This window comes from Protopterus annectens, chromosome 4.part0, assembly GCF_019279795.1.
Source record: "Protopterus annectens isolate FY-2018-M chromosome 4.part0, PAN1.0, whole genome shotgun sequence".
NCBI lineage: Eukaryota > Metazoa > Chordata > Ceratodontiformes > Protopteridae > Protopterus > Protopterus annectens.
Window position 1 is genome coordinate 1048831487 of NC_056733.1, and position 26250 is coordinate 1048857736.

A 26250-nucleotide genomic window follows, 5' to 3' on the forward strand; every position below is an offset into this window, starting at 1 on the left:
TATGAACTCAAGGAACCTTTGGGCTAGGGTGTTGGGGCTTGAGTAATGTTCCCAGTCTATGTTTGGGTAGTTGAAGTCACCCAATATGATGGTGTTTGGAGAGACATTCATACTCTCCAGTGTCTTCAGGAAGGCTGTGTGGGTTTCCTGAGTTTGAGAAGGTGGTCTGTAGCATGTTACAAACTGTAGGGCAGTTTTACCTATGGTTAATTGCACCTGGATGGTCTCCGATGCTTCGTGCGTTGCCACTAACCTGGAGGTGTGGGTATCCTTTATGAATATGGATACTCCCTCCTTTTGTGGTTCGGTCTGGATTTTGGGGCGGGCATGATATGAGGTATAACCTGATAGTGCTGGGGTGCTCTCAGGAGCCTTGAACCAGGTTTCAGTCACAGCACAGACATCGATGTTCTCCATACTGAGGAGGGCTTCGAGGGCGTGCATCTTGAGGTTTAGACTTCTGGCATTGAGCAGTATTACCCTTAGTTTTTCTCCATTTTTGTTTTCTAGGGCGGTAGGTTTATCATTTGAGCCTTGCCTAAAAATGGCACTATGGGGGTGGCTAGAGCCTTTGCCAATATCCGGAAGCCCAGGGGTGACAGGTGCAAGCCATCCCTTGCGAAGCAGCGTGGCTTGTCAAGCATGTCATCCCAGGCAGACAGACATTGGATCCCCTTAGAATGACACCAGTAATTAAGCCAATTATTAAAGCTGATAATTTTGTCTCTGTATTGTGGCATCATTCTTGGTGAGGCTAGGATACTGATCAGGGTCAGGGTCATACCGGCCTGGGCTACATAATCTGAGAGCTCCTCTATGTCTCTTTTCATGTAGTCCAGGGAGGTACATCTCAGGTCGTTCACACCGGCATGGACAATGACTGAGTCATACTTGTACTTGCTGTGGAGTGACCTGAGTGCTTGTGTTATGTGGCGGATTCTAGCGACTGACAGGCAGCTTACTGTGATATTTTCCTTGTTCAGTCTGGTGAGTGGGACGTCAGTGTGTCTGACTATGGAGTCACCTATAACAAGTGTGTCTGGCATTGTGTTTGGTCTTAAGGGCTGTGACTGTTTAGCACACTGACTTTGAGAACTATGTGTTGCATGTCTTATGTCTTGAGGTGGCAGTTGCTTGGGTGTCTGCTTTGGAGGCCTCTGTAGTTTTTGGTAGATTTTTGATCAGTGCCTCCAAGTATGTCTTTGTGTGTTTATGTGTTTGTTTTGCAGTTGTGATAGTTCTATGTGAAACTGGGTTTGTGTTGTGCGTGGTTTCCTTCTCCTCCTGTCTGGTCTTGCCAGTCCTGAGTTGAGAGAGCTCAGCCTCCAGTTTGGCTCTATAGTTGCATCTCTCACATGTATTTGTGTTTTGTGGGAGAAGGAGTGGGTTGTCTGTGTACATGAGGCAATTGTAACATTGCCTCAAGATGCCCAGATTCACCAGCTGAACAGGAGAGGACGCTAGCAACTGACCCTTCGACATGCTAGAAAAAGTGAAAAAGTTTGCTGTGTAACTGAGTCAGAAGGGACCTATAGGGAAATGGGTACTCAAGGGGATTCTAGGCTAATGTAGTACTTTGTTTAGTATACAAGTACTTTACCTATATAAAAATGCTTTAGGAGCAAGTGCTGAGCTTTACCTATATAAAAATGCTTTAGGAGCAAGTGCTGAGCTTTTGAGATAGAGAATAGACTGTTTAGATTGCAAGTAGAGAAGTTCTAAGGGAAAAATTGAAAAGCAGAATTACAGTAATTTTATGCCTATCCTAGATATATGAACAAGGACATACATGTGCATCTTGTGATCCTCATCAGTGTCATGCAACAAACACGATAGCTGAGAAATGTTGTGTGAGTATGCACATACGTATAAAATACATATATACTGCATGATATGTCATTCACCTTAACCACACACTCAGAATACTGGTTGCTACAATATATTATTTCAGATATGCGCTAAGGCTTCATGTGGCTTTGTTGCGTAACAGTGTCAGGGCACTTCACATGTAGACATGTATGATGGAACCATCATGTTCCTGTCATTCAGAACATTAACAACCATTCATGGTTGTGAGCATGCCATGGGCAGCTTAGCAAACTTCATCTTACATCAACTAATTTGTTGTTCATTATGCATGTATGGAAAGCACCAGTGTGCTCTCACAGGCATCTGATACATTGTACAGACTTCTAGAAATATACACAGACAATAGGGGTGGAACAACATTTAGTCTCTAATATTTGTATTCACAGACAAATAATACGGAGTATAAGCAACAGAAAAAAATCAAACAAATACAAATTAGAATCCCAAACTCTACTAACCCCCTCCCCAAAGAATAGTAACATTTACAATGTGCAAAAACTGTATTCAGTACTCAAACATGAAAAAATGGTAACTTCTTGTGATCTATAGGGTTGTTGCTAAAATTAAGTTTATACCAAGTTTGAAAATTAGGCATGTTGCAGGGCAAAGGGCAGTACCTCGTAACTCAGAGGTTATTGCGACTAATTTGCAGTAACCATACAGTAAGAACAATGAAGTAACAAGTTATGGTGAGCTACTAAAGACCCCTTACATTTTCAAAACCCTTTTTTCTTATAGATAGACCACAGTCAGCCCCAGCCTGTACTATAGCTATCTTTCCTAAATATTAACCCATTCAAAGGACTGGCACAAACTTATATGGTGGATACCATAACTTAGAATTTATAAAGTTTGATCTCAATTTTTTTAATTTTTTTCAAAGGTTATGTATTGCTCATACTGCAGACATTGCATTAATCACTCTTTGGGCAATTTGGTTTAGGGAGGATGTATCAGACTGTCAAGTAGTGCCACACAAATGCAAAGGATGTAAATGATTCTGTATTAGAAGTAAAGGATGCCCGTGAAGCATGTAGTGACATTAATACCCTGGGTACACAGTGCTTATAGTTTAGGCTGAGGTGCTGAGCAGCTTTTATTCCAGGTAGATGATTTTACTGGTTTGCAGAAATCATGAATATTTACAATGAGATCTCATGTCATATTATGGAGTTGGCTGAATTTATTAAAGAAAAAAAACAACAAAACAGAAAACACTGTTCATAAAAGAAAGCAAAATGTGATTGACCATATTAAATCAGGTTATAGTTGGGTGTAAAACAAGAGAAGTGTTTGGGGAAACTAACTGTGCACTCTCATTTATGCTGCCATCTGGTAATATGAATGCAGATTATCTAACCGCCATCACAACTACAGAAGTAAAGGGTTATAATGCATCACAGTAAATAAATAGCTTTGCACTCTGGTTGTTCAGTGGTTAGAACCACTGATACGTTCCTCATCTAAATAAACAGAATATCACTATAATGTGTTACCCCAGGGCCAGAGTTGAGGCAATTAGGAGCTAAGCACTGCAAACGGACACAGTAAAATGCAAACTTATTATAGCGTATGCAGAGGTAACAAAGCGCAGGTATTACTCTCTGTTTGAAATGCAGCAGCAAATATTGTTTTTTTTTTCAAAAAAATTCAAAGCAAAACACAGTTGTTACCATGGTGTTGTGGCAAACACTGACCTCAATTATTGGCTATAGAGATAGTGCCTGAAACATTCAGTAACATATGCTGGGAGAGGGTACATGATTTCCATGAATGACCATCACCTTTTCTTCAAGAGGGTATAGTCTCTGAATATGAAATTCAGTAAAGTTATACAATGTTTTCTGATCAGAAATGTTATAAAACTCATTTAAGACTGAAGCAAAACTAGTTTTAAATGGTTGATCTCAGACCTATATTCACAATATGGCTCCTTATCCCTACCCCCAAAAGTTATTTACCTGTTTCCATTTCTGATATGCGATTGTGAGAAAAGTGAAAAAGAATAATCACAATCCCGTATTCCGTCCTGTTGTTGCTGTACAGTGCACTGCCCCTACAAAAGCTATAGTGATCTTGTATGCATTCCTCTGAGGTCTGATCATGAGAAAAAGTTAAAGAACTAATGACCATACTGGCACAGCCCTATACAAGCTATAGTGACCTTCTGTGCATAACTCAGGTTTGATTGCGAAGAAAATTAAAGAAATAATGACCACACTTTTCCCAGTTCCAAACAAATTATAGTGACCTTCTGTGCACTCCTTTGAGGTTTGATTCAGGGTAGAATTTAAGAAATAATAAATTTGTTGTTCCCTGCTCTCACCACCCCCACACACAAACTATAACAACCTTCTATGCACACCTTTGAGCAGGGTCAGGTGTAGAACACATGGGTCCTAGACAAAAGCCCTCACTAAGCCTGTGCTAAAGCCGACACTAGGCCTGTGTCAAAATCAACTGCTACAACCTGAGTTGGGTATGCTATGATCTAAACATTCTGCAATGCATTTTATGTCTTATCTTTGAAATAATTAGTAGTATAAATACCACCTACAGTTCTCCACTGAAAAGAGGGTACCAGCCTAATGGGACTAACTCAGTCAACTAAGGAAAAATACATAAAAAGATAATGACTTATAGTGTATGGATTAATATGATTCTTCTCTGAAAGTGGAAAAGTGGGAAGGGGGGATGGATGGAATGTTTCAGTCTGAACACTAGTAAAAAAAGCTCATGAGTCAAGAAGACCTTGATATTCTGAAACTTTTAAGAGTATAATAAAACTGTACTCAGTACTGGTACTTTTCTCCTTTCTTAGGTATGAGTTAGAACCTTAGGCTGAAATGACTGTTCATTTTTTTCTTGCTGTCTTGTTTCTGTCTATCTTTGTTTCTTTCATTTAGTTAACCACAGCCTGTATAGAATGCTGACTGCACACAAATTCCAAACATCCTAAGCTGACATTTTTTCAACTGTTTTTTATTTTAGTTACAATGAGTAACAAATGACATACCCCCTTTTCTATGCACAAGTGGATATTAAAAGATTGCATTTAACATAAGGCACTGCCAATGAAAAACTCCTGTTACGCCACTAGCTTGAGTATTTGTAAAAATCTATGTTGGTCCACTTAACCGTATTACATCACCTCTGTATTACAGTAATTTTATGCCCATCCTAGATACATGAACAAGGACATACATGTGCATCTTGTGATCCTCATCAGTGTCATGCAACAAACACGATAGCTGAGAAATGTTGTGTGAGTATGCACATACGTATAAAATACATATATACTGCATGATATGTCATTCACCTTAACCACACACTCAGAATACTGGTTGCTACAATATATTATTTCAGATATGCGCTAAGGCTTCATGTGGCTTTGCTGCGTAACAGTGTCAGGGCACTTCACATGTAGACATGTATGATGGAACCATCATGTTCCTGTCATTCAGAACACTAACAACCATTCATGGTTGTGAGCATGCCATGGGCAGCTTAGCAAACTTCATCTTACATCAACTAATTTGTTGTTCATTATGCATGTATGGAAAGCACCAGTGTGCTCTCACAGGCATCTGATACATTGTACAGACTTCTAGAAATATACACAGACAATAGGGGCGGAACAACATTTAGTCTCTAATATTTGTATTCACAGACTAATAACACGGAGTATGACCAACAGAAAAAAATCAAACAAATACAAATTAGAATCCCAAACTCTACTAACCCCCCCCCCCCCCCAAAGAATAGTAACATTTACAATGTGCAAAAGCTGTATTCAGTACTCAAACATGAAAAAATGGTAACTTCTTGTGAGCTATAGGGTTGTTGCTAAAATTAAGTTTATACCAAGTTTGAAAATTAGGCATGTTGCAGGGCAAAGGGCAGTACCTCGTAACTCAGAGGTTATTGTGACTAATTTGCAGTAACCATACAGTAAGAACGATGAAGTAACAAGTTATGGTGAGCTACTAAAGACCCCTTACATTTTCAAAACCCTTTTTTCTTATAGATAATTTATGGTTTGTGAGAATTCACCACAGTCAGCCCCAGCCTGTACTATAGCTATCTTTCCTAAATATTAACGCATTCAAAGGACTGGCACAAACTTATATGGTGGATACCATAACTTAAAATTTATAAAGTCTGATCTCAATTTTTTAAATTTCTTTTAAAGGTTATGTATTGCTCATACTGCAGACATTGCATTAATTACTCTTTGGGCAATTTGGTTTAGGGAGGATGTATCAGACTGTCAAGTAGTGCCACACAAATGCAAAGGATGTAAATGATTCTGTATTAGAAGTAAAGGATGCCCGCGAAGCATGTAGTGACATTAATACCCTGGATACACAGTGCTTATAGTTTAGGCTGAGGTGCTGAGCAGTTTTTATTCCAGGTAGATGATTTTACTGGTTTGCAGAAATCACGAATATTTATAATGAGATCTCATGTCATATTATGGAGTTGGCTGCATTTATTAAAGAAAAAAAAAAAAAAAAAAGCAGAAAACACTGTTCATAAAGAAAGCAAAATGTGAGTGACCATATTAAAACAGGTTACAGTTGGGTGTAAAAGAAGAGAAGTGTTTGGGGAAACTAACTGTGCACTCTCATTTATGCTGCCATCTGGTAATATGAGTGCAGATTATCTAACCGCCATCACAACTACAGAAGTAAAGGGTAATAATGCATCACAGTAAATAAATAGCTTTGTACTCTGGGTGTTCAGTGGTTAGAACCACTGATACGTTCCTCATCTAAATAAACAGAATATCACTATAATGTGTTACCCCAGGGCCAGAGTTGAGGCAATTAGGAGCCAAGCACTGCAAACGGACACAGTAAAATGCAAACTTATTATAGAGTATGCAGAGGTAACAAAGTGCAGGTATTACTCTCTGTTTGAAATGCAGCAGCAAATATTGTTTTTTTTTCAAAAAAATTCAAAGCAAAACACAGTTGTTACCATGGTGTTGTGGCAAACACTGACCTCAATTACTGGCTATAGAGATAGTGCCTGAAACATTCAGTAACATATGCTGGGAGAGGGTACATGATTTCCATGAATGACCACCACCTTTTCCTCAAGAGGGTATAGTCTCTGAATATGAAATTCAGTAAAGTTATACAATGTTTTCTGATCAGAAGTATTATAAAACTCATTTAAGACTGAAGCAAAACTAGAAAAAAAAAACACAAAACAAAAACGATAATAATATACAGCAAAGACGGTGACAAACGAAACAGTCCAGATAAAAAACAAAAAAGCAAAAGTTATTGTCAGTAGAAAAACAATGCACCTCCAAGATTTCACAGATTCCACACTCCTGCCTGCCAAATTACCCTCTGCAGGTCGATCTGTGGACTGTGCAATATATTGTTCCATAGTCTTTTGAGTGGAATCCACACCTTCATACCAAAAGATGCGTGGTAGCTGTAACGAAGGTTCACTGGCTATATATACTGCAAAAACCACAAAACAAAAATGATAATAATATACAACAAAGCCAGTGATAAACGAAACAGTTGTTGTTGTCTTTTCCCGGTTAGGGGTCGCCACAGCGGAACTCCGGTCCACTAATGATTGGCAGTAGATTTTCACAAACGCCGAGGTGCCAGCTCAATGTTCAACCTTCAACGAAGGCACACCCATTTACACATGTATTTCGAACGCCCACTCAACCATGGGGAGGACATGCAGACTCCACACAGAAGGCACTCCCCGCACTCCAGCCGAGAATCGAACGGGAGAACCTCTTGCTGTGAGACAACAACACTACCGCTGCACCACCGCGGATACAACAAAGCCAGTGATAAATGAAACAGTCCAGATAAAAAACAAAAAAGCTAAATTTATTGTCAGTAGAAAAACAATACACCTCCAAGGTTTCACAGATTCCACACTCCCGCCTGCCAAATTACCCTCCACAGGTCGATCCCTGGACTGTGCGGTATATATGGTCAGTGACAATAAATTTTGCTTTTTTTGTGTTTTATTTGGACTGTTTTGTTTATCACTGGCTTTGTTGTATATTATTGAAGCAATTTGAACCCTAAGATAGTAGTTATAATATTTAATAGTAGGAGTCTAAATAGAAAATGGCCATCTTGGGTCATTGTTTGTCTTTGTTGGATACTACAGCACATACTACATGTGAAACATGATTTAATGAGAAGAGCAGTACAATGGAGAGCCAAGATACAATCAGTTTATTAGACATTATTACAAATAATCAGCAGAAACTGATGCAAAGCAGTCGATTCTACCACACATAAAACTGGGACTAGGTAACTTTAACATTTATTTGTTATCATTAATGTTTGTGCAACGGTGCACATTCTTTTGTGTGCCATACATTGCAGTATTTTACAACTAAGGGTCATATAGATTATCTTGTGACTATGGGAAGTAAATTGCTTCAGACTGCTTCACAGTGACCTCAATTATCCCAATACAGATTGCAAGCTGTCATTAATAATGACTGGAAGACATTTCAGGACTACTAATCTAAACATCTTATAGTGCCTGCATATTTGAACTGTTTCTTACTGAAATTGGTACACCTTGTTTGCTGTAGCATAGACTAGATCCAGGCCTGCTGAATCTAGCTTTGTTTGTATGCTTGTTGTTTGTTTGCTTGTTATTTCCCTGAAACACTAATTCCACCTAAAACGCGGCTTTTCAGCGTTTCTGTGGATCCCTAGTGATAGCTGCATTGCTTACTGTACTTATTTCCTTGTTTCACCTGAAAGAAAGTTACTGTTTGTCATTTTTGCATTTAAGTTACCTGTAACACATTGCATTTAAGTTACCTGGCACTTGCTCACTAAAGCAATTGTATAAGTCAGCACTAAAAAATTAAAAGCACTACACCCTCACAAACTCCCCTTGAGTACCTTGTTCCCCATTAGCCCTTTTTTTCAATTATAAAGGAATTCCCAATACTATTCTAGCATGTCCAAAGGTCAGTTGTCAATCTCCTCTCTGGTCCAGCTGGTGAATCTGGGAATCTTGAGGCAATGTTACAACTGCCTCATGTACACAGACAACCCTCTCCTCCTCCCAACAAATTCCAACACATGTGAGAGATGCAACCATATAGCCATACTGGAGGCTAAGCTCTCTCAACTCAGTACTGGCGAAGCCAGTCAGGAGGAGAAGGAAACCACACTCACTACAATTCCAGTCTAACATAGACCTACCACGACAGCAAACCAAACACATAAGCACATAAAAACATACTCGGAATCTCTAAATAAAAATCTGCCTAAGCAGCAGAGACCTCCAAAGCAGACACCCAAGCAACCGCTACCCCAAAACAAAACACGTGCAACACATACCTCACAAAGCCAGTGTGCCGAACAGTCACAGCCCTTAAGGCTAAACAACACACCTGATACACTTGTAATAGGTGACTCTATCATCAGGCACACTGACGTCCCGCTCACCAGGCTGAACAAGGAGAAGGTCACGGTGAGCTGCCTGTCGGGTGCTAGGATCCGCCACATAACACAAGCACTCAGGTCACTCCAAGGCAAGTACAAATATGACTCAGTCATTGTCCATGCTAGTGTGAATGACCTGAGACGTACCTCCCTGGACTACATGAAAAGAGACATAGAGGAGCTCTCTGAGCATGTAGCCCAGGCCGGTATGACTCTGACCTTGAGTAGCATCTTACCCTCACCAAGAATGATGCCACAATATGAAGACAAGATGATCAATTTCAACAATTGGCTTAAGAATTGGTGTCATTCAAAGGGGATACAATGCCTGTCAGCCTGGGATGACATGCTTGACAAGCCACAATGCTTCGCTAGGGACGGCTTGCACCTGTCACCCCTGGGCTTTTGGATATTGGCAAAGGCTCTTGCTACCCCCATAGTGCCTTTTTTAGGCAAGGCTCAAAAGACAAACCCACCTCCATAGGTATCACAAGGGATAAGAAACTAAGAGTAATGCTACTCAACGCCAGAAGTCTAAACCTCAAGACGCATGCACTCGAAACTCTCCTTAGCATGGAGAATATCGATATCTGTGCAGTAACAGAAACCTGGTTCAAGGCTCCCGAGAGCACCCCAGCACTATGGCCCCAAAACTTGGACCGAACCACAAAAGGAGGGGGAGTATCAATATTCGTCAAAGATACCCACACCTCCAGGTCGGTGGCACAGCACGAAGCATCAGAGACTATCCATGTGCAACTAACAGTGGGTAAAACTGCCTTCCAGTTTATAGCCTGCTACAGACCACCCTCCCAAACCCAGGAACCCCACTCGGCCTTCCTGAGAACACTGGAAAATATGAAGGTCTCTTCAAACAGCATTATATTGGGAGACTTCAACTACCCAAACATAGACTGGGAGCATTACTCTAGCTCCAACACCCTAGCCCAAAGGTTCCTAGAATTTATAAACTCAAATGCTATGGAACAACTTGTTACCACTCCCACAAGAGGGGAAAACATACTGGACCTGATCACCAACATGGGGACTCTATGCTCCAGACCAGAAGTGTATCCCTCATTGGTAAGATCAGACCATAAACTAATCTCACTGGATATTCACATCCCGACTCCACTCCCTGCCCTGAAAACCACAGTGAAAAACTTCTCTAATGCAAATTTCACACTCCTCAAAACCAAGGTGGAATCCTTCAAAGCCCCCGGGCCTGTGGAAAATACGGCCCAGACCACAGAATCCTTTATAAACGCATTCTATGAACACCTTCAGGAATGCATGGATCATGCAATCCCAAATAAAACCAAGTCCCAATCCTCCAAAGGCAGACGTCCTGTCTGGTGGACCCCAGCCATAAACAAACTATACAATAGACGGAGGAAGCTACTACATGATAGAGCAAAATCCCAAAAAGGGAAGGAATCTCTGATCAGTATTAGCAAAAAACTACGGGCACTCATAAAATCGTCTAAGGCCAGCTTTGAGAGAAAAACTGCACAGGACAGTAAGGATAATCACAAGGCTTTCTTTAGTTATGTTAGGAACCTGGGTGGGAATTCCCAGATATGCTCAGAATTAGTCCAAAATGACAAAAAATACACCGAACCCACATACATTGCCAACATCCTAGCTGACAGGTTCAGCGCAAACTTCTCCCCCCCTCCCCACCAAAAGGGCAAATATCTATCCCAGCAGAGTGCTGCCCCCCTGACATCTCAGATGCTCAGGTAAGAGCTGCCCTCTCCAAAGCAAAAAAACACAGAATCAATGGGACCAGACGGTGACCCGGGCTGCATCCTACATGAACTCCAAGAAGAGCTAAACCCAAACATAAAACTACTGTTCAATCAGCCTTACTACAGGATATGTACCCAAAGAGGGGCGTACAGCAACAGTGGTCCCTCTCCACAAAGGTGATGCCTCAACGGATCCTGGAAACTATCGCCCCATAAGCCTGACTAGCTTGGTCTGATCATGGACCTCATAAATAAAGATATTGGGGACCTACAGACACTGGATCCTACCCAGTCCAGCTTTGTTAAGGGCAGATCCTGCCTCTTAAACCTGGTTGATTTCTTTGAAACAGTCACCAAGGCCATTGATGAGGGGAAGGTGGTCCACACAGCCTTCCTGGACCTCGCAAAAGCCTTCAATACAATACCCCACTCGGGCATTATAGATAAGCTCACCAGCTTAAATATAAACCCCTATGTCACTAGATGGGTTGCAAACTGGCTCAAGGACAGAACCCACATGGTTAGAATTGCTGGAGCCATGTCAGACTCCAAACCAGTTACAAGTGGCATCCCACAAGGCTCAGTCCTGGGACCTCTCTTGTTCGGTATATATTTCTTGGAGGTACAGGCTAACATGGAAGGACTGTGGCTGACCAAATTTGCAGATGACTGCAAACTGGGCACCATAATTGACACTCCAGCCGACACAAGCATCCTCCAAAAGGGCCTCATAGAAACAGACAACTGGCACCAGAGCCATGGCCTCAAGCTAAACGCCAAAAAGTGTATAGTCATCCCCTTTGGCAAAAATAAAGTGCCCACAAATTACCACATAGGTGGTAGTCCATTATGTACAGAAGAAGTAATTAGGGACCTGGGGACCCAAGTTGATAGCAATCTCTCATTTGACAACCACGTGGCCAAAGTGGTTAGAAAAACATTTTATATAGCCCACCTAATCATGAAGGGATTCACATCTAGATCAGGGGAGGTCATCGTGCCTCTTTACTCATCCCTCATCAGGCCCATAATTGAGTACAATGCCCCTTTTGGGATGTACCTTACCAGACACCTGCAGCAACTGGAAAGACCCCAAAAGTATCTCACCAAGAGGATCAAAGGGCTCAAACAGATACCATATGCTGCCCGGTTAAAGAAACTCCAGCTCTACTCAGTGGCATACCGCCTGCTCAGAGGCGATCTGTGCCTGACATATAAAGCCATGTCCAACCCAGAATTAATGGACATGCTGCACCTCAGAAAATCCAAATCCCATCGAGCCACGCTCGAGACTTGAACCTCAGCACTGAAATAAATAGGACATGCTGGAGGGACAGATTCATAACCCAGAGGCTCCCTTCACTCTGGAATAAAATCCCAGTCCAGGTTAGGCAGAGTCCCTCATTGACTCTCTTCAAGAGGAATCTTGATGAGTGGATGGGAGATCGTAGGTTTACCCCGGGTATCACTTCTGTGTCACTGTTAGACAGAGGCACAGTATACTAACCTCGAAAAAGGGCATAGCAAAATTAATTTAAAATGGGTGGCGAAAGCCAAACACATTCTGGCTAGGCTTATAAATGCCCTAGGGCAGATAGCCTAGTATGAACTTATGAACCTATGAACCTATGAACCTATAAACAATTTGGAATAAATACTTACAATTCCATGTAAAAGTAGTTATATTTTTGAATTAATTGTTACAGTTTTGGCTTCTAAATATGTAAACCTGGGACTTAATATGTTTTCTTCTATGGAAACATGTCCCAATACTGCAATGCTTTAATGTACTACAGACTGCTAGTGTTAATATGTTTCACAGCATGCACAGAAGTGATAATACAGTACTGAAGCAGCTATGCTACATACCACAGTTGTCCTCAGAACCTGCATTACCACGAAGTTACAGGTGATTAAAGGGGTCCAGTGTGCTACTGTAAAAGCACAGCTGATGACCCTTTAGTCACCCTGCATTCACAAACAGAAATTATACAATGACTCCCCATCAATATTCGAAAATGTGCATGCTGATTGGACAGCCCAAGCAGCGTGCCTGTTGTAGATCCCACAATATACCAATGGAAAAAGGTCCGGTCACCCTGAATTCTTTCCAATGGTATAGTGTTTAAATTTAATTTTTATTTCTTAAAAAATAAAAATAGAATCTTTAGCCCCGACTCTGGACATACCAGAGAGGCAGCTTGGACAAAATATGAGGGAAATCAGGTACATTATTTAAAATTAAACACACGTACCTGATATCCCTTGTATTTCTTCCATGCTGTCTCTCTCCTACCCCTAAACTGCATTACATTTTTTTTTATTTAAAAAAAAAAAAAGAAAACAAAAACAGAGCAACAGAGACTTTCTTTTCTCCGTTGCTTCCGTTTCGAAGCATTGATGTACTGGGTATGCATGGGAATGCAAGTCCCAATATGCCTGTGCAGTACATCAACACAAGGAAGCAGTATACCACCACTGGCAGAAGAACAGTAATGCGCCATTATACAAAGACATTATTTAAGAAAAGTAAGTATTTTTTTCTTGAATAATGTCATTGTATAATAGCAATAACCGACTCTGTGGTTGTGGTATATTGAAATTTACGCACGGCTGGCTTTATTTAATCACTCAGGCTTCACCCTCATGATTAAACCATGCCAACCGTGGGTAAATCTTCAATATACCACATAACCTCGTTGGTTATTGCTTAAATAATGTGTTGCATTAAATCAGGTAAGAGCTCAGCATCTCTCTTCACTAAGTGGTGAGATGGGTCAGATGTTTGCTGCATTGTCTGGACAGACTCGGAAAACACAATCATGCATAATGGAATCCAGGAGATGCCTAGCAGATGCTTTTCTATTGGAACAGTTCATTGTCTACCTCTAGAAGTGCTTCTCCATATACCAGAGGATGTAATGGGGATATGAATTCTAAATGGGCCATGTTTAAGAGTTTAATAAGTGAGTGGGCTGTGAGAAGATATAGCTGAAAGGCTATCACTGCTTGCTATAGCAGTAAATATAGGATCCACTGGTGCACAGGAGTCATGAGGGAAATCATTGTATTAAAGAAAGAAATATGTTGTTCACTGCAAGCAGTGGGATATCTGGATTTAGTAAAAGGTACTACAAAGCTGTTAAGGCAGGAGTCTTGTGGTTGTTGATGTGACGGCTGAGGTAAGGAGGCATTTAATGAGGCTTTTGAGAATGACGTTTAGATGTCTTTAAAAGGGCAAACTTCCACTGAGTATTGGTATGCCATTATCCTAGCTACTCTAAGATATACCAGGTCACTAACTTTGATTGAGAACATTGTCATAAAGTGGATGGAACACTTTGAGAAACTCTGTAATCCAGTGTAAATGTTTTACTTTGAGGAGGCAGTCACAGAAATATCTGATGGGATTGTATTCATTTTAGTAGATGAGGTCACTACTGTGACTGAACAGATGTTCTGTGGCAGGCCTGTGGGAATATGTGAGATATGACTATAAATGTGGAAGGTGCTAGACAGTGCAGGGGGTCATGCTTAATTTTCATTTTAATGTTGTATGAAATGTATAGACAGTAACTCTGTGTTGGTAAATGTGGTTGGTGGTACCCATTTGGGAGCAATAGGATGTGTTCCAGATAGAGAAGGGTCACATCCCTTTGTTTCCCAAGGAAAGCCTATGCCGGTGAGCTGGAGAGGAGATGTTATCTGCAGGTTCGGCCTTAGGTCAACTGATGCCCTAGGCAAAAGGACTTCATGGTGCCCCCTTTGCTGCTTACTGCCCCCAAAACATCAGACAGGCACCTTCTGTGTAGCACAATGATATTGACTGGGACAAAGCTGAAAGAATAAAGAGCACAGTCATATTTCAGCTTGTTGCAGTCAAAAATAGGCAAAAAACATGCCTCCTTACCTCTGTTCTACAAAATATAGCTAATTGTATGCATGTCTGATTTGTGATTGCAAAAAAAGTAAAATAAAAAATATCCCAGTAATGTAGTCCAGTTTATTGCACCTAAACAGTATTTTGCTAGGTCAGTAAGGAAAGTTAAGAGATAATGACCACATATCCCCTGACCCTTCAATGCACAGCTCTGATCTGAGCAGGGCTGGTTTTATACTATTTGGCCCTGGGTCAAAATCCACTTATACAGCCTGGGGTATGGTGGTCATTGGGTCGCCAGAAGCTGTGAAGGCCTGACATTTTCTGCCTTATTTTTCAAAAATTATATGCCAGATTTATTAACGGCTACACAAAGTACTGCTGTTGTGCTGGCAACACAACATAGCACTCTGTTTGGAATTCATTAAATGGCTCTACAGGATGTGTAGAGCTGCAAAACAAAGAGAAATGGCAAAGTATGCTACAGACAGCATAAAGAGCAAATCTAACATGGCAGAGCTATTCAGGAAGCTATAAGGCAATTGTATACACTCAGTGTAGCCATTTGCCATTAACACCAAAACTATGTGAAATAGAGGCACAATTACATTTAGAAAAAAACATGTTAGGGCTGGTGCTGTTATTACTAAGCTGTATGTGGAATGGGCTTTAAATCAGGGTGCTGCTGCCACATACAGCATGTGCAGAGCTGCAAAACAAATGGGCTTTAAATCAGGGTGCTGCTGCCACATACAGGATGTGCAGAGCTGCAAAACAAATGGGCTTTAAATCAGGTGCTGCTGCCACATACAGCATGTGCAGAGCTGCAAAACAAATGGGCTTTAAATCAGGGTGCTGCTGCCACATACAGGATGTGCAGAGCTGCAAAACAAATGGGCTTTAAATCAGGGTGCTGCTGCCACATACAGCATGTGCAGAGCTGCAAAACAAATGGGCTTTAAATCAGGGTGCTGCTGCCACATACAGGATGTGCAGAGCTGCAAAACAAATGGGCTTTAAATCAGGGTGCTGCTGCCACATACAGGATGTGCAGAGCTGCAAAACAAATGGGCTTTAAATCAGGGTGCTGCTGCCACATACAGGATGTGCAGAGCTGCAAAACAAATGGGCTTTAAATCAGGGTGCTGCTGCCACATACAGCATGTGCAGAGCTGCAAAACAAATGGGCTTTAAATCAGGGTGCTGCTGCCACATACAGGATGTGCAGAGCTGCAAAACAAATGGGCTTTAAATCAGGGTGCTGCTGCCACATACAGGATGTGTAGAGCTGCAAAACAAAGAGAAATGGCAAAGTATGCTACTGACAGCATAAAGAGATGGCCTGCGCCTGTTGCCCTTGGGATTCCAGATACTGGCTAAGGCTCTTGCCACCTCTATAGTGCCTTTTTTAGGCAAGGTTCAAATGACAAACTCACCACCATAACAGGTACAAGCAAGCAAAATCTGAGGGTAATGCTACTCAATGCTAGAAGTTTAAACCTCAAAATGCATTCATTCAAGGCACTCCTTAAAATGGAGAACATCGACATCTGTGCAGTTACAGAGACATGGTTCAGGGCTCCAGAGCGCACCCCCTGCATTACCAGGCTATAATATATACCACAACTTTTGGCCACATAACCTGGACTGAAACACTAAAGGTAGAGGCGTGTCCGTATTCCATTAAGGATATCCACACCTCCAGGCTAGTTGCTCAGCAGAATGCATCCGAGATTATCCAAGTGCAGCTAACTCTGAGCAAGACCGCAATCCAAATTGTAACTTGCTACAGATCCCCCACCATGCACCAGGATTCCCACTCCTCATTTCTTGATATACTGGAAAATATTAGGGTACAACCCAACATCCTAATAATGGGTGATTTCAACTACACCACCATTAACTGGTAAAACTACTCATGTACCAACTCTTTTGCTCAATGTTTTCTGGAATTCATAAATTCCAGTGCCTTGGATCAACTTATCCACACCCCCACCAGGGGCAGCAATATCCTAGACCAGGTCCTTACCAACATGGGCGACCAGTGTTCCATACCAGAGATCAATTCTTCATTGGTCAGATCCGACCATAAGGTAATCAGCCTAGACATCCACATCCTACCCCCACCGCTATTAGGGAACCCACCGTAAAACTTTTTCCAAAGCCAACTTCATACTTTTTAAGAAAGAAGTGGCGGACTTCACAACACCCATGCAGACGGACAATAGAGGTATGACTGCTGAATCCCACACAAATGCACTTTATAAGCACTTACATGAGTGCATGGATCGTGCTATCCCTAACAGAACCAAGATGCTATCCTCCCAAAAAAAGAAGCCAATCTGGTGGTCCCCTGTCATAAACAAACTCTACAGCAGAAGAAAGAATATGTTGCAAAAAAAGAGTAAAATCCCATGACTGGAGGAGCTCCCTGGTCAGCCTCAGTAAGAAGCTGAGATCCCTCATAAAATCCTCCAAAGCTAGTTATGAAAACAAAATCACCACTGATTCTAAAGACAACCACAAAGCATTCTATAGCTATGTCAAAAACCTCAATGGCAACACTCAGATCTGCTTTGAGTTACAGCACAATGGCATTAAATATACAGAACAAACTGATATTGCCAACATCCTGGCAGATAGATTCAGTGCTAACTTTACCCCCCCCAATCCCTAAAGGGCCCATCTCTATACCAGAAGAATGCAAAGTTCCTGTAAGCACGGCTGCTCAGGTAAATACCACACTCCAAAGCCAAGAACACAGCATCCATGGGACCTGACAACATCCCAGGCTGCATTCTACATGAACTACAGAATGACTGGCACCCATCTAAGCACCATGTTCAATCATAGTTTCACCTCAGGCTTTGTGCCTACTGAATGGTACACAGTGACGGTCATCCCACTCCACAAAGGGGGAGCCACCACAGACCCCAGGAACTACCACCCCATTAGCCTAATGAGCCTGATCTGCAAGGCCATGGAATGTATCATCATGGAACTTATAAACAAAAAGACATTGGTAATCTCCAAACTCTGGACACTACCCAGTTTGGGTTTGTAAAAGGCAGACCATGTCTCCTAAACCTGATAGACTTCTTTGAAGCATTCAACAAAGCCGTAGACGAGGGTAAGGTGGTTCACACAGCCTACCTAGATCTCGCCAAGGCTTTTGACACCATCCCCCACTCTGGAATTATACATAAACTCATTAAACTAGGCATAAATCCCTATGTCATAAGATGGGTTGCCAACTGGCTCACTGACAGAACCCACACTGTGAAAGTAGCAGACTCCAAATCCGATTTCAGACCAGTGACAAGTGGAGTACCACAGGGTTCAGTCCTGGGTCCTCTCCTGTTTGGTATCTACTTTTCTGAAGTACAGGCTAAGACAGAAGGTCTTTGGCTAATGAAGTTCACAGATGACTGCAAACTAGGAGCCATAATTGAAATGCCTAATGATGTGGACAGCCTACAAAAGGGCCTCACTCAGACAGATGCCTGGTGTCAAAGCCATGGCCTCAAGCTCAGTGCCAGAAAGTGCATTGTCATCTTCTATGGTAAAAACTCTGTACCCATGAGCTACCACATAGGTGGTAGTCTACTTAACACTGAAAGTGTGATGAGACCTTGGGACACAGGTGGACAGTAGTCTCTATTTTTATAATCACATCACCACAGTAGTCAGGAAATCCTTCTACGTGGCACACCTCAACACAAAAGGTTTCTCTTCCAGGAAAAAAAGAGGTCATTGTTCCCCTCTACTCGTCAGTCATTAGACCCATTATAGAGTACAACTCCCCTTTTGGTATGTACCTCACAAGACATCTACAACAACTGGAAAGGCTGCTACAATACCTCACAAAGAGGATTACTGGCCTCAAACAGATGCCCTACGCAGACCGTCTCAAAAAACTCCAGCTTTACTCCGTCGCATATTGCCTACTCAGAGGCGATCTCTGCCTAACATACAAAGCTATGTCAAACTCAAAGCTGTTGGACATGCTTCACTTAAAGAATTCCCAATCACTCTGAGCTACATGCTCTAGGGACCTAAACCTTGTAACCACAATAAACAGAACATGGTGGAGATAGATTCCTGTCCCAGAGACTTCCCATACTCTGGAACAAACTACCTATCTATATCTAACAAAGCTCCTCATTAGCACTCTTCAAGAAAAATCTTGATGATTGGATGAGAAATAGGAAATTCACCCCAGGGATCACCTCTGTGGCCCTGCTCAACAGGCGGCACAGGAAATTAATTTTCTTGGGTGGCAAAAGCCAGGGTACCTTTTTGGCTAGACTTGTATAGGCCTTAGGGCCGATAGCCTAGTACCTAACTATGAACCTATGAACCTAAGAGAAAGAAGGGTATTTAGACACCATTTGACTTATCAAGGAATGAATGACACAGAAATTGTTGAGAGATACAGACTGGACAGGGATGCACTGGAGGAAATATGTAACGTCTGCTGTCCCCACCTCAGGTCCCAAAGAAATTGTGGAGAACTTATCCCAGTGGAAACAAAGGTACATAGTCATTAGATTTACTAGCTACTTGTACTTTCCAGTGACCCACAGGGATAGATTAGGGGTTTTACAGGCACCAGCCTTTGGAATATTATATCAGTTTTTAAATGGAACACTACTACATTACTACATGCAAGGGATCAAATCTGCTTCCCACACACCACACAGGAAAGAGCAAGAACCATGCAGGAATTCTACATAGTAGCACACTTCCTTGAAGTGCTTGGGGCCATAGACTGTACACACATAGAAATAAAAGCCTCACCTGGTGAACAGGGAAGGAGATATATCAACAGAAAAGGTTTCTACTGTATAAACTGTCAGGTGGTCTGTAATGTCCAAGTGATAATCTATAATGTCTGTGCATTAATCCAGGCAGTTTCCACAATGCACACATAAGGCACACCTGTGAGTTGTACACCAGATTTGTTAGGAATGACATTCCTCACGGGCATCTAGTGTGGGATGCAGATTATGCACTGGAGCCCTGGCTCATGATACCCATGAGAAACCAAAACAACCCCACCAAGTAAGGATACAATGAGGTCAACGCTCAAGCTAGTGATATTATAGAACATGTTTGGATTTCTCAAATCAATGTCCTGGTATCTAGCCACATCAGGAGGTGCAGTACGACCTAGGCACCTCTGCCAAAATAATTATAGTTTATGCCATGTTACATAACATAGCTCTCAGGAAACAACTTCAAAAAGGTTAACAAGGGACAGGAGCACAGGTTCAGGGACTACATGCAGGGCCAAAAGTTGCAGCAGGAGCGGATATAGATGAGAAGTCTGAGGGAGAATCACCATTAGCAGGTGGTGCTGGCTGATGGAGATGTGTACAGTATGCCATGGTTCTGGCTAACAGGCAGAGTTGAGCACACACAATCACTCCCTAGGTCAAAGCCTAGGATCCCATGTGCACACACATATAGATATAGATATAGATATAGATATAGATATAGATACAGATATAGATATAGACATAGATATAGATATAGATATAGCTATAGATATAGATATAGATATAGATATAGATATAGATATAGATATAGATATAGATATAGATATAGATATAGATATAGATATAGATATAGATATAGATATAGATATAGACATAGATATAGATATATGGGTCCCCTATAAAACATCTAAAACCCATAACATCTAATTTCATAACATTGAGGCCAGAACATCTAAAACTCAAAACATCTAAAACCCATAACATTGAATTTCATAACATCTAACAGTACAAATCACATGAAAATAACATCCCCCCAGATATAATGACATATAATGACACCAAACTACTAAACACACTTTTTACTACGTTTCTGCAGGGGGGCTTGATACAGTGGAGTTAGGAAATTAACTTTTTCCCACTGTAGTGGGATCTTGGAGTTGGTATATTTAATTTATGGGGGGTGTGTGGGGGGTGCAGGGGGCTTGCCCCCTGCATAAATGTAGTAAAAAGTGTGTTTGGTAGTTTGGTGTTGTTATATGTGGACAGGATGTTATTTTCTTGTGATTTGTAGTGTTAGATGTTATGAAATTTGATGTTATGGGTTTTAGATGTTCTGGTCTCAATGTTATGAAATTAGATGTTATGGGTTTTAGATGTTTCAAAGTAGACCCATACATATATATATATATATATATATATATATATATATATATATATATATATATATATATATATAGGTTCATAGGTTGGTACTAGGCTATCGGCCCTAGGACCTATACAAGCCTAGCCATAACAAATCCCTGGCTATTTCTTCCCACACTATTTACTATTTACTTCCCTGGACCCCTGTCTAGCAGGGTGACTGATGTGATCCCTGGGGTGAATTTCCTATAGATATATATACATATATATATATATATATATATATATATATATATATATATATATAGGAAAACTGTTCCCTGTGCTCTGATCGCATCAAACAGGGACAATCCCAATGACACAATTGTTACCTGCAGTAATGACAATGTAATTGTGGAACTTGTACTGAAATTAAGGATACATAACAGAATACTCTCATATGGAAATATGTATATGCCCCTAAGCAGATCATTTTTCTGAGGTGTACATTTATCTCACTAATATCTCCTATGTCTGATTTTTGCAATATACAGTTACGTATGCTTAGCAGTACTGTCCATCAAGCATTTCAACTGACCACTGTCCATAAAACATAGAACAGGTCAATTATACCCTCATTTGTACAGGCACAGCAAGAAGCAAGACTGAAGTGCTTAGTGGTTCGACTGCTTTCCTCACAACGCTAACTGAAATGAGATGAGGTTCTACAGTTATATAAGCGATCATTCGCAAATGAGTAGGAACAAGAAATCAATAAAGCAATACATTTTCATCTGCAATTCATATGTGCAAGCATTAGCTATCCCCTGTGTTCATAGGTTCATAGGTAGGTACTAGGCTATCAGCCCTGGGGCCTATATAAGCCTAGCCAAAAAGGTACCCTGGCTTTCGGAACCTAAGAAAATTATTTTCCTGTGCCCCTGTCGAGCAGAGCCACAGAAGTGATTCCTGGGGTGAATTTCCTATCTCCCATCCAATCATCAAGATTTTTCTTGAAGAGTGCTAATGAGGAGCTTTGTTTGATATAGATAGGTAGTTTGTTCCAGAGTATGGGAAGTCTCTGAGACAAGAATCTGTCCCTTCAGCATGTTCTGTTTATTGTGGTGACAAGGTTTGGGTCCCTAGAGCGTGTAGCTCGGAGGGATTGGAATTTCTTTAAGTGGAGTATGTCCAACAGCTCTGGGTTTGACATAGATTTGTATGTTAGGCAGAGATTGCTTCTGACAAAGCGATATGTGATGAAGTAAAGCTGCAATTTTTTGAGACAGTCTGCGTAGGGCATCTGTTTGAGGCCGGTAATCCTCTTTGTGAGATATTTCTGCGGCCTTTCCAGTTGTTGTAGATGTCTTGTGAGGTACATACCAAAAGGGGTATTGTACTCTATAATGGGTCTAATGAGTGATGAGCAGAGGGGAACAAAGACCTCTTTTTTCCTGGATGAGAAACCTTTTTGACAAGGTGTGCCACGTAGAATTTCCTGACTACTGTGGCAATGTGATTATCAAAGGAGAGACTACTGTCCACCTGTGTCCCAAGGTCTCTTATCACACCTTCGGTGTTAAGTAGACTACCGACTATGTGGTAGCTCATGGGTACAGAGTTTTTACCAAAGGGGATGACAGTGCACTTTTTGGCATTGAGCTTGAGGCCATGGCTTTGACACCAGGCATCTGTCTGAGTGAGGCTCTTTTGTAGGATGTCCACATCATTAGGAGTTTTAATTATGGTTCCTATTTTGTAGTCATCTGCGAACTTCATTAGCCAAAGATCTTCTGTGTTAGCCTGTACTTCAGAAATGTAGATACCAAACAGGAGAGGACCCAGGACTGAACCCTGTGGTACTCCACTTGTCACTGGTCTGAAGTCGGATTTGGAGTCTGCTACTTTCACAGTGTAGGTTCTGTCAGTGCGCCACTTGGCAACCCATCTTGTGACATAGGTATTTATGCCTAGTTTAGTGAGTTTATCTATAATTCCACAGTGGGGGATGGTGTCAAAAGCCTTGGCGAGATCTAGATAGGCTGTGTGAACCACCTTACCCTTGTCCACGGCTTTGTTGACTGCTTCAAAGAAGTTGATCAGGTTTAGGAGACATGATCTGCCTTTTACAACCTGAACTGGGTGGGGTCTAGAGTTTGGAGATTACCAATGTCTTTGTTTATAAGTTCCATGATGATACATTCCATTGTCTTGCAGACCAGGCTCGTTAGGCTAATAGGTTCATATGTTCATAGGTAGGTACTAGGTTATTAGCCCTACAGCCTATATAAGCCTAACCAAAAAGGTACCGTGGCTTTCACCACCCAAGAAAATTATTTTCCTGTGTTCCTGTCGAACAGAGCCAAAGAAGTGATCCCTGGGATGAATTTCCTATTTCCCATCCAATCATCAAGATTTTTCTTGAAGAGTGCTAATGAGTAGCTCTGTTTGACATAGATAGGTAGTCTGTTCCCGAGTATGGGAAGTCTCTGGGACAGGAATCCATCCCTCTAGCATGTTCTGTTTATTGTGGTGACAAGGTTTAGGTCCCTAGAGCATGTAGCTTAGAGGGATTGGGATTTCTTTAAATGGAGCATATCCAACAGCTCTGAGTTTGACATAGCTTTGTATGTTAGGCAGAGATCGCCTCTGAGTAGGCGATATGCGATGGAGTAAAGCTGGAGTTTTTTGAGAAGGTCTGCGTAGGGCATCTGTTTGAGGCCAGTAATCCTGTTTGTGAGGTATTTCTGTGGCCTTTCCAGTTGTTGTAGATGTCTTGTGAGGTACATACCAAAAGGAGCGTTGTACTCTATAATGGGTCTAATGACTGATGAGTAGAGGGGAACAATGACTTCTTTTTTTCTGGTTAAGAAACCTTTTGTGATGAGGTGAGCCACGTAGAAGGATTTCCTGACCACTGTGGCAATGTGATTATCAAAGGAGAGACTACTGTCCACCTGTGTCCCAAAGTCTCTTATCACACTTTCGGCGTTAAGTAGACTACCACTTATGTGGTAGTTCATGGGTACAGAGATTTTACCAAAGGGGATGACAATACACTTTTTGGCATTGAGCTTCAGGCCATGGCTTTGACACCAGGCATCTGTCTCAGTGAGGCCCTTTTGTAGTATGTCCACATCATTAGGAGTTTCGGTTATGGCTCCTAGTTTGCAGTCATCTGCAGACTTTGTTAGCCAAAGACCTTCTGTGTTAGCCTGTACTTCAGAGAAGTAGATACCAAACAGCAGAGGACCCAGGACTGAACCCTGTGGTACTCCACTTGTCACTGGTCTGAAGTCAAATTTGGAGTCTGCTACTTTCACAGTGTAGGTTTTGTCCATGAGTCAGTTGGCGACCCATCTTGTGACATAGGGATTTATACCTAGTTTAGTGAGCTTATTTATAATTCCTGAGTGGGGGATGGTGTCTAAAGCTTTGGCGAGATCTAGATAAGCTGTGTGAATGACCTTACCCTCATCTATAGCTTTAGTGACTGCTTCAAAGAAGTCAATCAGGTTTAGGAGACATGATCTGCCTTTTACAAACTCGAACTGGGTAGGGTCCAGAGTTTGGAGATTACCAATGTCTTTGTTTATGAGTTCCATGATGATACGTTCCATGACCTTGCAGACCATGCTCGTCAGGCTAATGTGGCGGTAGTTCCCTGGGTCCATCGTGGCTCCCCCTTTGTGGAGTGGGATAACCGTTGCAGTGTGCCATTCAGAGGGCACAAAGTCTGAGGTGAGGCTATGATTGAACATGGTACTTAGGTAGGGTGCCAGTTCATTCTGTAGTTCATGTAGAACGGAGCCTGGGATGTTGCCAGGTCCCATGGATGCTGTGTTCTTGGCTTTGGAGAGTGTGGTTTTTACCTGTGTAGCCATGATTACAGGAACTTTGCATTCTTCTGGTATAGAGATGGGCCCTTTAGGGGGTGAGAGGGGGGTAAAGTTAGGCTGACCAGGGAGTTTCTCCAATCATGGGATTTTACTCTTTTTTGCAACAGTTTCTTTCTTCTGTTGTCGAGTTTACCTATGGCAGGGGACCACCAGATTGGCTTCCTTTTTTTGGAGGATAACATCTTGGTTCTGTTAGGAATGCATGATCCATGCAGTCATGTAAGTGTATCTAATGACCCACAAGCATCAGGAGGAGGGTGGACAGTAGGCCTTCTCTGAGCAACTGTCCTGTGTGACACCTCACTCTGGTGAAAACTATGGGTAGAAACAAGCACTGGTAACTATACTACCCTGATCAACTGTGCCACCCTCAACCTGTTCTACAACAGTGGTCTCCATGTTGTGGGTATGCATAGGCATAGTGACTATGTCCAAAATATGGATATGGGATGTGGGAGCCACAACCTCAGTGTCAGACTGACTCTCTGCACCCCTGGACTGTGCCTTTTCATTGCCACTATCATTAACAGAGGCTACCAATTCTGTGACATCAGGTGGTTGGAGTTCCACAGTATCACTGTCAGGATCACTTATGATACATAATAAACACAACAAAGAGAGGAACAGAAAATAAAATTGATCAGAACCTTTTTCTTATACAAAATATATGTTGAACTATATACAAAAGGTGTGTTAACCGATAATAGATGCTAAAGGTACACAAATGTACTCTTCTTTAGACCTGAATCTGTCTTATATATACCAATAACAATGACCAAATGCGTGCTTACCATGTGCAGATGGTCTTGCAAGCCTGCAGTTCCGAGGTCCCTGTATGTAACAAATGGAATGGAGATGAAAGTTGATAAATATCACAATGCAAATTAAACATGAAACAGAGATCAATGCCTTTTACATGAACAGAGTAAGAATAATCTCATACAAAGTCAAATGACTTTTCACATCCCCCAACACCTTCCTCTGTCTCTCTATTACTGTGTTGTCTGACTAGCGCTTATAGCTGGCTTTACATATATCAGACATGTAAGATATATGCACATAAAGATATAACAATGACTCTTGTATTTTGTATACCTGGAAGTTCTGCTTGAGACATTCTGAGTCTATCATCCACATTAGCACCAACAGCAAGAATTCTGTGTGAATCCTCTTGCAAGCTATCTGGATATCTGATAGTGGACAGGAAGTGCTCTGTTTCAGTAGTGGTTCAGTAGCAGGACCACCTCCTGTAGCCACCTGTTCCTG